The 15,684-nt window shown below is 50.9% G+C and overlaps 1 protein-coding gene across 4 annotated transcripts in view; it reads right to left on the bottom strand.

The window, feature by feature from the left end:
* The window catches only part of SHANK2 (SH3 and multiple ankyrin repeat domains 2), a 712,956-nt gene extending 700,945 nt beyond the window's left edge, over positions 1-12,011 (bottom strand). For 3 of the 4 annotated variants that reach the window (XM_027856170.1, XM_027856172.1, XM_027856173.1), the window contains exon 1: positions 10,332-10,385. The gene's annotated coding sequence lies outside the window, so the exon portion shown is untranslated. Of the gene's footprint in view, positions 1-10,331; positions 10,386-11,934 lie in introns of those variants that run through there. The other variant, XM_027856171.1, reaches the window with a different exon arrangement.
* Between the last annotated feature and the right edge of the window lie 3,673 nt (positions 12,012-15,684).

Here is a 15,684-nt window from a genome sequence, read left to right as displayed (position 1 = left end):
AACTATGTAAAAATAAGATGCAGGATCACAGTGATGGAGGCTTTCAGTGCAATGTTTCAAAGAACCAGCTTCCTAAAACCAGACTTTTGCCTGGTGCAGGGCCTTGCACAAAGTGGGCATCTAATTAACTGTCTGGGTGATGTAGGCGCCGGGCTCTGCAGATCTGAAAGCACTTGATGCATTCCTGGGATTCAGACTCAGGCCCTGGGGCCAAAGCCAGGCCTCCTTCAAGTGCCCCAAGTCCTTGGGAAGATACCCCTGTGCTGTCCCACTTGCCCTAAGTCCTAAGGCCAGAAGGAAGCAGAGGGGGGAAGAGGTGAACCCAGATATTCTTTTTACAACTTACAATGTGAGACAGTTTCCTGGGCCCCCTGAGAAGTTAAACATGGTCTAGATAGAGCACGTGTCAGAGGCTGGACATAAATTCAGGTTCCCGTGGCTGCTCCATCCTGCTGCCTCAGGAGACAGCAGGCTCTTCGACTTAGAGCTGAACGGACCCTAGACGCCACCTAATGCCATCCCTCCTTTTACAGATGAAGAACTGAGGCTCATTGAGGTGAAAAGCCTTTGCCATGGTCCCCCAGGTAGTAACAGGCACAGTCCTGATTAGAATTCAGGTCTTCTGACTCCAAATAGAGAGCACTTTCCAAGACACCACGCTGCCCCTCAGGGTGATCTAGTATAAGGGGGGCTGAAATGGTACATGTGTCAGTAGCACAAGAACTCTGGAAAATCCAGCCAAGATGGACCCAGGCTTTGAGAACAGACAGGGGATGGACTTCATGTCTACCCGTCAGAGGGAGGGGGGAGAGTCTCAGTCCTATCTGCCCCAGGGTCCTGAAGACCAGGGGACGAGGGGCTGTGATCTGCCCTGATGGAGGGAATGGTCAAGGCTTCTCTTACATATCTCTCATTTAACCTGGTCTGCAGAATCCTTCCTGCAGAATACCTTGTTCAAGTGCCTTGTAGGGAATGACTATTTCTTCTATGTCTTTAGTATTGCATGATTCTTATCACAACATTAGGTACCCAGCAAAAACTTAATAAATTCTATTTGATAGAAAATAGAAGTACTGTCCACTCAGGGACTTCCAAAGAAGACCAGCAAAGTCCTGGAAACAACCTTAGACGACGAATGCCCACCTCCTCCAGGCTCTCCTTTTCTTACACTGATGATGACCTATTCTCACTGGTCAGCCTGATTTTCTAGAATGTGCACACTGTGTTTTCTTTAAATGGTCTAAGCCAGCAGGACTGACTGCCAGGTGCTGTCAGGTGGCTGGTTTTCTCTTAACAGGTAATTCCAGTTTTTCATTCTTTAGGACTTTAGAAATTCACTGAAAAGCACACGGAACAGAGCCCCTAGAGATAAGATTGGAAAAATAAAATCAAACAAGCACACTTCTCCAGCACTTCATGTAAAAATCCTTTTGTAGTAATGGAAGCGATCATCGTCACCAACGTCATCATTGCAGTGGCTGGGTCTGCTACAGGAAGCACCAGGCTTTCTTCCAGCTGGTTTTAACAACCTCAGAGAAAAAAATCATTAACTGGATTTGTCCTGCTCTGATTAATAGGTTTGCTTAGAGTGAATGGAAAGCAATAATATTGAAAGCTAAAAAGTCTGGCCTCATGACTGCCTAGTGAGAAAGGAGCAAAGTCAGTCACCCAGATAGACGTGTTTGGCTCCCATTACCCCAGTGGAAGCATAAGGAATGGGGAGATGAGGGGAGATGAAGAGAACCGGGCTCAGCCCCTAGGAAGCTTGTGATCAAGTTGAGGAGGGAGGGGCAGGCCAGAGTCACAAAGACGGTAACGGGAAATACAGCAGCAAGGCTGTTGGGAAGAAGGAACTAGTAAAGCCCATCCCTCTGCTAACTCTTCCAAGCTGAATGAAGGAATACGGGCCTTCAGAGGGGTCTCAATTGGGTGACACAAGAAGGTGAAGCTCCCTAGATCCAGCCAGGATGCCAGTCACCTAGGCCAGGAGCCAAACCTGCTTGGACAGGATTCTCAGAGCAATGAAACTGATGGCTTTCAAAGGCAAATAAATAATAGTCACTTCCTCCCTTCTTCCGAAGTGCTCGAGCCTACTGTGCGCCAGGGACTCTGCTAGGTATTGGAAATACAAAGGCAAAAAATGAGACGATCCCTGCTCTCAAGAGAGGGTACATTGCATCTAGAAATATACAGTGTGTGTGTGTGTGTGTGTGTGTGTGTGCGTGCGTGCTGGTGTGCATGCGTGTATGTGTGTGTATGTGCGTATGTGCACGTGTGTATATGTGTGTGCACGTGCGCTCTCACACTGGAAGTAGGCACTTGGCAAATGCTTGGGTGTGGACAGATGGAGGGAGGGAGAGATAACCTGACTACAGGAGATATGACACTGATCCAACATTTTTGAAAGACAACGTCAAGAATAGGCTTAAAAATAGGTGAGTAGGTCCCGCACAAGCATGGGATTGAGGGATCAATGGAACAAAGTTTTGAGATCTCCTTCAGCTTTTCTGAGGGGAGCCTCAGAGGACAGAATGCACAACCTGGTAGTCGGGAAAACCCGAGTTTGAATCCTGCCTCGATCGATTACAAGTTTTGTCACTCTGGGCCGTGAGCCTCGGTTTACTCATCTACACTAAGGAGGCCCGGAGAGGTATTGATTCAGCAATCTGCCCCCAAACTTAGATGGTAAGCCCCACAATGCAGACTCCGATCCACAGCCCTGACTCCCGTTCCAGAGTGCTGTGCACTGTTTTAATCTAAACGGGTAACACCACCAGAGCACCACTGAGACACAGCCGTACCCGGGCAGGAGCAGACAAGGCGACCTAAAAGTAGGGGTGCATCTATGGCTGGGTTTGGTTACGGGGTTTTATCTCATTTCACTGGTAAACACATATATGTATATACACGCGAACACATACACATACGTACATGTATATATATACACACATGTGTACATGCATGTATGTATGAAATACTTTGCAAAAAATCTAGGTTTTGCCTATATTTACATATATATGTATGCATATATGTATAACTACAGATACAGAAACGGATAGAGATGGAGATATAAAGACCACATCCTTAGCAAAAACGTAGGTTACTGTGGAGCACAGAAGGACCCCAAAGAATAGGAGCCAGGACCATGGCAGTCATTGCCCATCATGCTCTGGGAGCTTCTTAGCAAGACCCCAGAGGCCATGGCCCACTTTTCAGAGCTTGCTGAAATCCTATCCCCAGCCATACTTGGCCTCAATACTCACTAGAAAAATCTGTTTGCCCACTGTACACATTGTGGCTTTAGTAAATAGTCCTTGCACCTGATCAGAAGAGAGAAAAATGCAGCCCCATACACCCACAACGAGAGAGCGCCTGATCAGGTTTGTGAACCCAAAGGATCCTTCAGGGTTTTCACGACAAGTTCTAGAGTTCTCGGCCACAGAAACTGCTCCAAATACCACGGATTTAAAACTTCAGAAAACCAAACTGGTGCCAGCCCGACTGGAAGGACCCAATGTCTGGGAGCACACAGTAGGTCGTTGTTAATACTGGCTGATTAATGCACTCTGTGCTGAGGATTAATGGGACCCAACCCAAACCCAAACGCAGAAGTGAGGGGAGGGGACGGGAGCACCACTAGCTGGAGGTGGTAGGCTAGGGAGGGCAGGAAAGTGCTCTGAAGATCTGCCTGGGATCCCAAGAAGCCGAGATGAGGAGGGGCAGATGTTCTACGTACGGCCGATGAAAAGGCACGGAGGCAGGAGACCTAAGTCAGGAACATACTCTGAATACCACAGAGCCTCCTTCCCAGCACGCCTCTCAACCACTTACTTCTCAGTCATTCAGAGCTCGATGCCCAAAGTCGGGGGGGGACATTCAGTCTTTGCTTTGTATCCCCTGATCAAGAATCAACACCAACTCAACACACATTTATCAAGCAACGACTGTGTGCCAGGCACTGGGCTAAGTGCTGGGTGGACAAAGAAAGGCAAAGACCTCAAAGTTAGTTACAGACTAGTTAGGTCACAGTTAAAAAGTTCATTTTGTTTCCATCCTGAAAGAAACTGTCCCCACCTCCTCCAGAATGTCCTAAAACTCATGGCTCCTCTGAAATCACAGGGCTGTAGAAGCATAAATCTGGTGCTAGAAGAGAGCTTAAAAGGCATTTAGTCCATGGATAGGGAGGGGATGAGATATGCCCAAGGTCACCCAGCTGGCAAGTGATGAAATGAGCCAAAATCTCAACTCCCAATCTAAGGCTCTGTTCCGCTTCCTAACGCTTCCTGGAATCTTCCAAAGGCTAACTCCAAAACAAGGAGATCCGAGAGCCTCCCAAAATGCCTTCTCAGTCTGGGATCTCCCTGGTGAGGGGGCCCCTTCTGCAGCACAGCCCAGCCCTGCCTGCCTACCCTGTGTGCCTCGGGCCGAGGTCTCCCATGGGTCCATTACAAGCAGACCATTCAACGTGCCTGGAGGCCCCACCATTATTACAACTTGAAAAAAGAAACTTCCAAGAAACCCGTTTCATTCAGTCAATCGCGAGCATGGGCTAATCTCCTACTACGTGCCAGGCACCTCCCTAAGTGCTGGGCATACAGAGAAGAACAAAGTATGACCTTTGTCCTCCAGACATTGCACAGTAGGGTCCCAATCAGGTGCTGGGAGACGTACATTGTCACAGGAAGAAAGACACTAGAGTTTAATGGGACCTCCCTGAAAAATGTCTGCCCTCATAGTACAGTTGGGGAAACTGAAGCCAAGGAAGTGAAGGCATTTCCCAAGGTCACACGAGTAGAAAGCGTCAGAGACAGGATATCGAACTCGGGCCCTCTGACTTCCAGTGCTATGCCTTCCCTCTGTGCCTCTGCACACAGCCACGAACTTGCCCCCAAGGTTTCTTTCTAGTGGAGAAGCTGAGGCATTGACACACACACAGAGCAGGACGTGAGATGGCTCCGGAGAGCCCGTGAGTCACAGGAGATGGGGCTGGGGGCACAGGAGGCCTCAACAGACACATCTCAGCAGGATTCTGCTTCATAACCATCAGGAAAATGCCTCCCACAGACCTTGAGGCCTGGGGCCCACGGCATCCTCACAGTCCTCTGGGTGCTGAGGGCTGAACATCTTTACTGATCCTCTGTGAGGGCACACAGAATCCCAGGCATTAATATGCCCCTGCTCCCCACTGCCGGAGCACATATCCCCCCTTCTCTCTGGGCCTCAGTTTCTGTATCTGTCAATTTAGGTGGGGGGAGAGGGAAGGTGGGCTGAGTTCTCTGAGGCTATCTCTCTGTGAGCCTCCGTTCTACTCCCCACAGACCGCCTTCCCTCAGACATCTGGCAGCCCACGAACAGCTGTCAGAAGAGAATCCATCATGTTTACTGGGACTGAAAAGCAGCACAGTCCAGCTTACAAATCCCACAAGGCTTTTAAGGGCTTAATTCTGGAGTAAACCTGGAGGGGAGCTTTGCCTTGGCTGGGGGGCCAACTTGGGCTCACCAGGTAGCCCTGGCCCTCGCCCCTCTCCGAGGACCACGAGTGCATTTCAGTAGTGGCTTCAACAAATGCCAAACTCAATTTGTCATTGTTTTTAAAGCTGCATTTCGGGTGATCGAGGATTTCAGGTCATTCATTCTATATCCTTCCACTGGGGCAGATCACTGAGAGTTTACTGTATTTTTACAATAGTGATAGAAGCAATTTTGTTGTTGTTGTTGAGTGATTCCCAGTTGCGTCCGACTCTCTGACCCCACTGGGGGTTCTCTTGGCAGAGATACTGGAGTGGTTGGCCATTTCCTGCTCCAGTTCATTTTACAGATGAGGAAACTGAGGCAAGGAGGGTGAAGTGACTTGCCCAGGGTCACAAAGCTAGGAAGTCTCTGAGGCCAAATTTGAACTCAAGTCTTCCTGACTCCTGACCCGGTGCTCTATCCATTGAGCCACCTAGCAATAAGGACAAGTCGTTATGATTTTGCTGCACTCACAGCACAGGTAGCATGCGAATGGCCAGTGGCCAGATGTAGAGTTAGGAAGAGCACGATCTGAATGCTGCCTCTGACATTCGGGAGAAGCTAGCTGGTGGGACCATGATTAGTGTGCTGGAAGTTGAGTCAGGAAGACACAAGTTTAAATCTTGATTCAGCACCTGTGGATTCAGCCTGGGCAAGTCACTTCAATTCTCTCATCCTCTGTTTCTTCATCACAAAATGGGGATAGTAGTAGTAGTAGCAGCAGCACCTCCCCAGATTATTGTGAGAATCCCCTGGGATAACATAGGGAGAGTGTTTTGTAAACTTTAAAGACATATAAAGGCTATTATTACTACTACTACTACTACTACTTCAGTAACCATGGGAAAGTCACTCATTTAATCACTTTAGATCTCAGCTTCCTCACCTGTAAAATGGGTGCACCACCTTCAGTGACTGCCTCACAAGGTTGCTTTGAGGACCAAGTGAGACTACGGCTGTAAAGTGTTTTCAGTAGCTCTCTCGATAAATATTACTATGATTCTGACCACACATCCCTCTTGGCTCCCCAGGAACATCAATGGGGCAGTTCCTCCATTTTCTCCCCTGGCCTGGTTCCCTCTGGAGAGTGGAACAACTCAGCCCACTTCCAGAGGAACGTCCTGCTCTACCCCTTTAGAGATGGCTTGGAGCTCTCTGGGACACACAGGCAGCTGAGTGGCTTCTGAGGCGACCAGCTCACTGACCCTGCAGGAGGCAGACCATGCCCGAGGACCAATGTGATTAATATTAATAGGAACATTCTTATTGATAATAGCCAGCATTCATGCAGTGCTCTGAGGTTTGCAAAGCTAACATAAATTATCCCATTTTATGCTCACAATAGCCCTGTGAGGTAGATACTATTATTATCCCTATTTTACAGGTGAGAAAATTGAGGCCAAGCTTGGTTAAGTGATTTGCCCAGGGTCACACAGTTAGTAGGGGTCTGAGTCAGGATTAAAACTCAGGTCTTCTTGACGCAACACTATTCACTGCGCCAACTGGCTGCCTCTAACACTGGAGCGTTAGCTCTCAGAGCATAATCAGAATCACTGACTTGGAGGGTCAAAGCTGGCCAGGGGACACTGGGAGTCACAGAGTCTGGCTGCTTCGTTGGACAGAGGAAGCCGGGCACTGAGAGCTCCCTAGCCCTGCAGGGAGGTGGGGAGTTAGACCCTCAGCCTCCCTCCAAACCCCTTCAATAGATCCATCAGGAAGCCTGGTCATTAAGTATCCAGGAGCTGAGATACAAAGAAATGTGCCCAAAGTCACAAAAGGATGGGGCTAAGGGGAAGGGAGAGGGGACACAGGAGGAGTGCTTACTTTTTTTTTTTTTTTCTAGAACACATTTCAGGCTCATCCCTGAAAGGTGGCAGATTTATATCCCCAAGCCCCAGGATGCCCAGAATGGACAAATCACTCCCCTATCAACCCTGAGGCTCCTGTTCACAGGCTTGGCACGTCCCAGAGAGGAAAGGATGCTGAAGAACCGCCGGCCCACCCACCTTTCAGGTTCAATCACCTACATTATTGATCACTTTAAGGAAAGATCACATTCCCTCCAGCATGACAGCTGAAATGGGAGCCCGTGAGCTCTTGGACCCCTTTGCTCAGAACCAAATCCCTAGGGAAATAGTCTTTCTGGCAGACATTTCCTTACTGTCCTTTAATTGGCTGAGAGACAACTCAGGGGAGTGGAGGAAGGGGAGGAAGGGTGGGCCAACCTTGGAGTCTAGAAGGCCTGGCTTCAGGACCCCCCCCTGGGCCCTGGGGGAAGCCCCTTAACCCCCCCCCCCCCCCCCCACCCCGGCAGCCTCTTTGAGGCTGCTGAAGTTATTGAGGAGCTGTCGGTGGGTGGTGAGGGGCTTGTGGAAATTGAGTGGACCCCTCAAGAAGTAGTCTACGTGGTTAAAAAAACCGGGGCTCCGGACTCAACCCCCGCAACCCAAAGGGACGTCCCAGGACATTTCTCTGCTTAGTCTCCATCTTTTCTTACTGAATATCAGCAGCGCCCCTTGCCCAGGGAATGGATTTGTCTTAGAAGTCATTTGTGAATTTGAGGGGTTCCAAGCTCTGGGACAGCATGTCCTGGGAAATGGGCCAAGGAGAAACACCACTAAAGAGGGCTCTAGCTGTCCAGAAAGCACAGAACTGGGAATCCACGGGCTTCTACCTTGATCAGACCTCAGTTTCCTTATTTGTAAATGAAGGGGTTGGTTCCTTCCAGCTCAAAGCCCAAGAACAAATAAGAAATTCTTGCATCACCCTGGAGCCTTGGAGACACACAGGAGGCAGTTCTGCTGAAGCTTCGGGAGCCCGACTCCTTCCAGTGTGACTGGGGGAGGGGGGTGGCCCGGCAGCAGGAGCTGTGCATGAAAGTTAAGAGGGTTTCCCATTTTGTGGTGACTATTTTGAACATGCCTATTCAAAGGGCTTTCACAGCCAGAAGCCCGTACGGCTGGAGAACAAACAACAAATACCAGTAAGGCAAATAAACTTGAACATACTCGCACTTCCCAGGTTATGTCAGTGGCCACCACCTCCAGGAAGCTGATGGTCAGGAAGACTCAAATGCAAATTCTGCCCAGACGCCTACTGGTTATGTGACCCCTGGCAAGTCACTTATAAAAGAATTTCTGTGCCTCAGTTTCTTCATCTATAAAATGAAGGAACTGGAATCATCCTCTAAGGTCCCTTCTGGCTCTAAGTGCATGGTAAGATGAGTTAGCCACGGCCTTCCTCTTTCCCTTAGCAGGACATCACTAATGAACACAACTCCAGTCAAGACAAGGACGGATGTGAAAAAGGAGGATTCCCTTCACTGCCATTCACAATCAGTCTAAGACGCAGCCTCGGAGTACTAGGCGCAAAGAGTTAGATAGGTTGGCCAAAGTCCCCCACACTTTGGCATCAGAGACCTGGAGCTGAAAAGGCCTTCTGAGGCCGCACAGTCCAAGGCTGTCAAACTCAAGGTCACAGCTTCAGAGCTGGAATTTGAACTCAGCGCCTCCAGTTTGGGGCTACTGTCCTTTCCAGTGCATCAGACTGTGTCTAATTCAATTCCATAGCGATAAAGAGATGTCCTGCTTTTTGTAAGGCACGATGCTGTGCTGGGCTGGAAGAGGACTACAGGACCAAAAAAAAATGTCAGCAATCCCTGCCTTCAAAGGGCTGCCACACTATTCTGACATCCAGCTATTGAGCGGCAGAGACAGGAGTTTAAGCCAAGTCTTTTCCACTCTGAGGCCAAGCGTCTATGCACAAAGTGGAGCTGCCTCTACTTACCCATACTGGTTTAGCTCCTCTCTGTCTCTGTCTCTGCCTCTGTCTCTCTCAGTGTCTGTGTTTCTCTCTCAATCTGCATCTAACCTGAAACCTGAGAGGAAAGGCAAGCCTTATACTTGCTCCTTCCCCCCAGGACCCCTAGAAAAATCCAGAGGGATGAGAAAAGCAGAGTGCAGGCAGACAGCCCTGCTTCTCTGTCCTGGCCAGGCTCAGGTTCCAGGACTCCTGCCCTTCGGCCGCCCCCGCCCCCCACATTCCACGTCTTACCGCGCTGCCCAGCGGGGCGCGCAGAAGCTCCAGCCCAAATCTCTGAATGCAGGGAGGCCATTAATCCCCTAACTGTCAGAGCTGTGCAGCTGAACACTTTGGAAATTATTCTTGGGCATTTTTTTTTCGTTCGAAGCTCAATTTAATTAGCTGATGATTAACCTCATTAAGCTATCTCCAATAGAAAATAAACTCGCGGGGGTGCACACGCGCGAAGAGGGCACAGTGATAGCTAATTTACGACCTGCAATTTCTTTCAGAAAAGGCAGATATTTAGAGCTCGCCTCTGAGGAACAGGGCATTTATCAGGAGAAAAGTGCTCTGGGCTGGAAGACCTTGGCAGCGCAGGTCCCCGAGGGCCTTTCCGGGCGGGTCCCACACGGAGCCTGGGTGCAGCGCCTTATCTCGCGGCTCAGTAACCCCGGTGGGGGCTCATTAAGAAAGTACCTTAGAGGGAGAACCCAGCGACCACGCCCGCCCCCTCCTTCACGCAGGTGCACAAGCAAACACCCACCTGGGGTGTTTCTGCTCAGTTCAGTAAATGGGGGCTCCGCGGGGTGGGGGGAGTTCCTTCCCCAACTCCTACACTTTTTTACACACACACACACACACACACACACACACACACACACACACTAACACCTGCTTGGGGCCGGGGGGGAGGGGGGATGGGGGGAGGGGGCAGTGCGCGGCCCAGGGGATTGGGAGGACGGCGCACAGGATTGCGCTGGGCCGCCAGAACTGGGGCCGGCTAAGGTTGCACTCACCGGACCAGCCTCATCAAAGATTCAGCAGCTGCGCCGGGCTGGGGGAGCGCTGCATCTGCTGCAGCCGCAGCTACCCCCGAGGTGCGCGATCGCAGGCCCGCCCCCCTCCAAGTCTCCCGGTCCCCAGGCGGCCGCGGCCGCGGCGGAGCCAGGCGCTCGGACGCCAGCGGGGCCGAGGCTCGCTCCAGGGGAGGGATTCCCAGGCGAAAGTTGCGGGGGAAACTTGAGTCGGGCGCTCGGCCGCTGGCTGGAGGGCTTCTGGCGAGCCCGGGGCGCAGCAGCCGCGGGGAGGGACAGGATGCCGAGGGGCGGGCTGCGGGGAGGGGCGGGCCGGGGACGTAGGCAGGCTCCTACCTAAGGCAGGTGGCCGCGGAGCGCCAGGCCGCCTCCTGCCTTCTCCGGGGCGGGCCTCTTGGGGCTGAGGGGAAGGGAGGAGGAGCTGGGGGCGGGAGAATGCCCGGCAGAGGAAGGCGAGCTGACCTTCCCCCGGCCCGGACCCCGGCTCTAGCCCCCGGGGAGGGGGCTCAGGACCAGGGCCGCGCCCTACCTCGGACAGCTCTCGGTCTCCTGGAGGTCCCCGGCGCTCGCGAGCAGCTCAGTGCCCCGGCACCCCACCTCATTCCCCCTACACCTCCACTGCGACTGCCCCCAGAAGCGCCTCCCGGACCCCGGGCCAGCTCGGGCCGCGAGAGGACGGGATCGCGCGCCGCCAGGCCCGGAGCGAGAAAGCCTCTGAACCCCGGGGGATCAGGGCCTTAGAGGCCGGGCCGTAGTGACCCACAGTCTTGCGTCCTAGTCCCAGGCCGAGGGTCCCCCAGCCTCGAGGACGTCGCTGCCCCCCCCCAGTCCCTGGCGCCACCTGGCGTCCCTGTGCCGTGGGACCCAGGACAGAAGCGGAGCTGGCAGCGACAACAGGCTTACGGTTGGGGAACACCCGGGACCGTGTGGATAAAGGTTTAACGACTGATTCTCCGGCATAGGATGGAAAAAAGGACGCATTCTTAACGTTTTCTCCATCACTTTCATAAGCCAATCTACAAAAGAATAAACCAAGCCGGGAAGCGAAGAGTTTATAGAGTTAGCCGGTTACCAAGGTGTGAATGCTCGGAATGAAAGTGCAACCACCCGCCCTGGCAGCCGTGAGGAGCTGGCTCCAGCCCAAGCCCAGCACCGACCCAGTCCCAGACTCTTCACCTGGCCTGCAGGGCGGGCGGGGGAGAGGGAGCTTGGGAGGGAGAGGAAGGAAAGCGGAGAGCACTTGAAGACCCTCCCCCCTCAGAGAATTCTGAATGGGGAGGGGGAGATGAATCAGGCAACCAGAAGTTGCGCAGGTGGGAGGGAGGGAATTGCCTTAGCCCCCTCCGGATCTGCTTTGGAAGACGAGCCCGGGTGGCATGACCTGGGAGGGGGGGGCGGGTGCATGACCCTTCCCGTCCAGTGGTTTTTTCCTTGCTATTTGTGAGGTGAGACGCCCCCTCTGCCTCCTCGTCCTGCCTTGCCCTTCTGCATGCCATAGCCAAGCGCTTAGGCGATGATCACAGCAACATTCATAAAGCGTCCGCGACTATAAGAAAGCAGCCCCCAGAAAGCAGCTTCAACTCACCATGCGCCCCGTCTGACAGCGATCACTCCAGCTGCCGCAGCTGGGCGGTGGCAGCAGGGGACTGGGGGGAGACTCCGAAGCGGGGCGTCGTTGCTCGGGTAACTTTTGTTTCCTTTGTCAGACAGCCTGCAGCGTGCGCTCGCCAGGGTGGGATGGGCGGTCGACTCGAGCGCTCTCCCAGAGCAGCCCCAGGGACGCACGCAGTCCAGCTTCCCTCGGGGGCTGACGCTGGAGTGCAGAGCCGGGGCGTCTGAAGCTGCGAGACCCGGTCACAGCGAGTCCGAACTGGGCAGAATCCGAGAGAGGCGTCCAGTCCGCTGCTTGGCTGTCCCTGGAGGGCCGCCCTTGAGTGGGGCCGCTCACCAGCCCTCTCCTGGCTGCCCCAGCGGAGTCTTGGTCCGAAGGGTGGGAAGGGGGTGCGGGGAGCGAAGGTAAGAAGTCCCTGGCCCGCCAGGGGAACAAGTGAGTTGTCTGCGCCTTCTGGCTCGCCCGTACCCTGGCAGCTGCGCAGCCTGAGGCCCGGCCACAGAGTGACCCCAAGGATGCCCTCGCCGCCGGGTGACTCTGGCCAAGTCTCGTCCCGAGAGCCGACACTGCGCCAGCCACTTGCCTCTGCCCTGAACGTTCAACCTAGCAGGCCAGGCCCCTGACCCCGACACCCCCTACTCAAACCCTTCGCCCCCCTCCTCTCCGCCAATGGCCCCGGAAGCCCAGCAGCTCCAAACCGCTGATCGCTGGCCTCTGGGGTGTGTTGTGGTAACTTGGGGAGACCGCCTTCTGCCCCACCCTCCCTAGAACTGTGGGCATGGACCTCCCACTCTCACCCCCACCCCGCCCTTCCATGGCCGAGGTACTCACGGTGTCTCTCTCCCACTCTCTCCCTCTTCCCCTCTCCCCCTTTCCTCCTCTCCCCCTCTCTCCCCCTCTCCCTCTCTTCCTCTCTCCCTCTCTCCCTCCTCTCTCCCTCTGTCCCTCTCTCCTTCCTGTCTCCCTCTCTCCCTCCTCTCTCCGTCTCTCCCTCTCTCCTTCCTCTCTCCTTCCTCTCTCCCTCTCCCTCTCTCCCTCCCCATCCCCCCCACTTTCTCTCTCTCCCTCCCATTTTGTAATGCTCATTCTCATCCTGCGTGATTATTCCCGAACAAGTCAGGCTGCGTCCCTCCCCCCAGGACATTTTATATTAATGAGTTCAGAAATGACAAGACAGACGACCCATTAAAACAGATCCGCAGAGGAAATTAAATTAAAACTTTATACCTAGGTAATATGCCAACATCTGCTACCTGGGCACCACCGGGCAAAGCTGTGCCCAGCCAGGAATGAGTGAGTGTGAGTTCTTGTCTTGTGATTTCAAACCCTGTGGAAAAACTCCCGATGTGGGAAATCTTTTCATCAACCGATAAGGATTTATTAAAACACTGGGGATAAAAAAAAAAGGCAAATATGAAACAATCGCTGCCCTCTAGAAGCTTACATTCTATTGAGGGATGTTGAGTATATACCGGGTACATAACAATCTTCATGCAGATTCCCAAGCTGTGTGGCGTTTAAAGTCCGCCAGAAACACTGAGAAGTTAAGGAATGTATCTATGGTCTCACAGAGAATAAAGAGATGGCAGGTGGGACCCCAAGTCTGCCAGGAATTAAAACTGCTTCTATCTAATATTGCTTAGTATGTGTGAAATGCATAAAGACCAGGATGCTGGAAGGGAGGCAGGAAGACTCCACCCATCTCCCACCTCCCCTGTAACTGAACAAATTACTATAACCCTGGAGCCTCACTTTTTCTTATAATCATCATCATCATCATCATCATCATCATCATAGCTGGAATTTATAAAGAGTCTATTATATACCAAGCTTTATAATTACTATCTCATTTGATCCTCACAACAACCCTGGGAGATATTATTATGCCCATCTTACAACTGAGGAAACTGAGGCCCATAGCCATTAAATGAAGTGCCCAGGGTCACACAGCGAGTGTCTGAGGTCAAATTTGAACTCAGGTCTTCCACACTCCAGGCCTGGCAGTATAGCCACTGTATCACCTAGCTGCCTTTTCTTTTTGAGGTTCAAATGGGTTAATGAATGCAAACATTTTGAAGTGTAACTGCATCTCAAACTTCCAATCGAATATGCATGCCATTTAAATCTTTGCTATGATTACTAACATAGATTTTTTTTTTCTTACTATATCTGTAATTTCCATGGTTAGTAAGCACCTGGTGGGGGATGCCCTTTACCAACACAGATGTGCACCTGCTCTGTAATTCATAGTCTTGGGGTGGGGGGAAACTGAGAGGACTTTTCCAGGCTCACACAGTCAATGTATGCCATAGGCAGGAGAAAAGAGAGATTAAGGAGACAGAGAGATGGGGACCCAGTTCATGATTTAGATATAAAGGCCGATACTGTAAGCAAACTGGGAGAGCAAGGAATAGTTTGTCTGTCAGATTTAGGGAGAAGAGAAGAATTCATGGCCAAACAGGAGATAGGGAACATTATAAAATGCAAAATGGATAATTTTGATTACATTAAATTGAAAAGTTTTTGTACAAACAAAGCCAATGCAACCAAGATTAGAAGGAAAGTAGAAAATTGGGAAAGAATTTTTACAACCAGTCTCTCTGATAAGGGCCTCATTTTTTAAATATATAGAGAATTAAGTCAAATTTATAAGAATACAAGTCATTCCCCAATTGATAAATGGTCAAAGGATATGAACAGGCAGTTCTCAGATGAAGAAATTAAAGCCATCTATAGTCATATGAAAAAATGCTCTAAATCACTATTGATTAGAGAAATGCAAATCAAAACAACTCTGAGGTACCACATCACACCTATCAGAGTGGCCAACATGACAAAATGGGAAAATTATGAATGTTGGAGAAGATGTGGGAAAATTGGAACACTAATACATTGTTGGTGGAGTTGTGAAATGATCCAACCATTTTGGAGAGAAATTTGGAACTAAGCCCAAAGGGCTATAAAAATGTGCATACTCTTTGACCCAACAATAGCACTTCTAGGGCTATATCCCAGAGAGATCATACAAATGGGAAAATGACCCACATGTACAAAAATATTTATAGCAGTTCTTTTTGTGGTGGCAAAGAATTGGAAATTGAGGGGATTCCCATCCATTGGGGAATGGCTAAACAAGTTGTGGTATATGAATGTAATGGAATAGTATTGTTCTATAAGAAATGATGAACAGGCTGACTTCAGAAAAACCTGGAAAGACTTGTATAGTCTGATGCTGAGTGAAGTGAGCAGAACCAGGAGAATGTTGTACACAGTAGCAGCCACATTGTGCGATGACTAATATTGATAGACTTAACCCTTCTCAGCAATATAAGGATCTAAGACATCTCCAAACGCCTCATGACAGAAAATGCTATCTACATCCAAAGAAAGAACTATGGAGTTTGAATGCAGATCAAAGCACACTACTTGCTATTTTTTTTCTTCTGTTGTGTTTTGTTTCCTCTTTCTGGTGGTTCCTCCTATTGGTTCTAATTCTTACTTACAACATCACCAATGTGAAAATATGTTTAATACGAATGTATATGTATAGCCTATATCAGATTGAGTGTCATTGATTAAAGAGACAGACAGAGATGGGGACCCAGAAAGAGAGATTAAAGAGACAGACAGAGAGACAGAGGCCCAGAAAGATGGATTAAAGAGACAGACAGAAAGACAGAGACCCAGAAGGAGAGATTAAAGAGACAGACAGAGAGATGGGGA

This window comes from Vombatus ursinus, unplaced genomic scaffold, assembly GCF_900497805.2.
Source record: "Vombatus ursinus unplaced genomic scaffold, bare-nosed wombat genome assembly UNPS02011369.1, whole genome shotgun sequence".
Classification (NCBI taxonomy): Eukaryota; Metazoa; Chordata; class Mammalia; order Diprotodontia; family Vombatidae; genus Vombatus; species Vombatus ursinus.
Note: the sequence above shows the minus strand (reverse complement) of the source record. Positions and strands in the feature narration are given on the sequence as shown.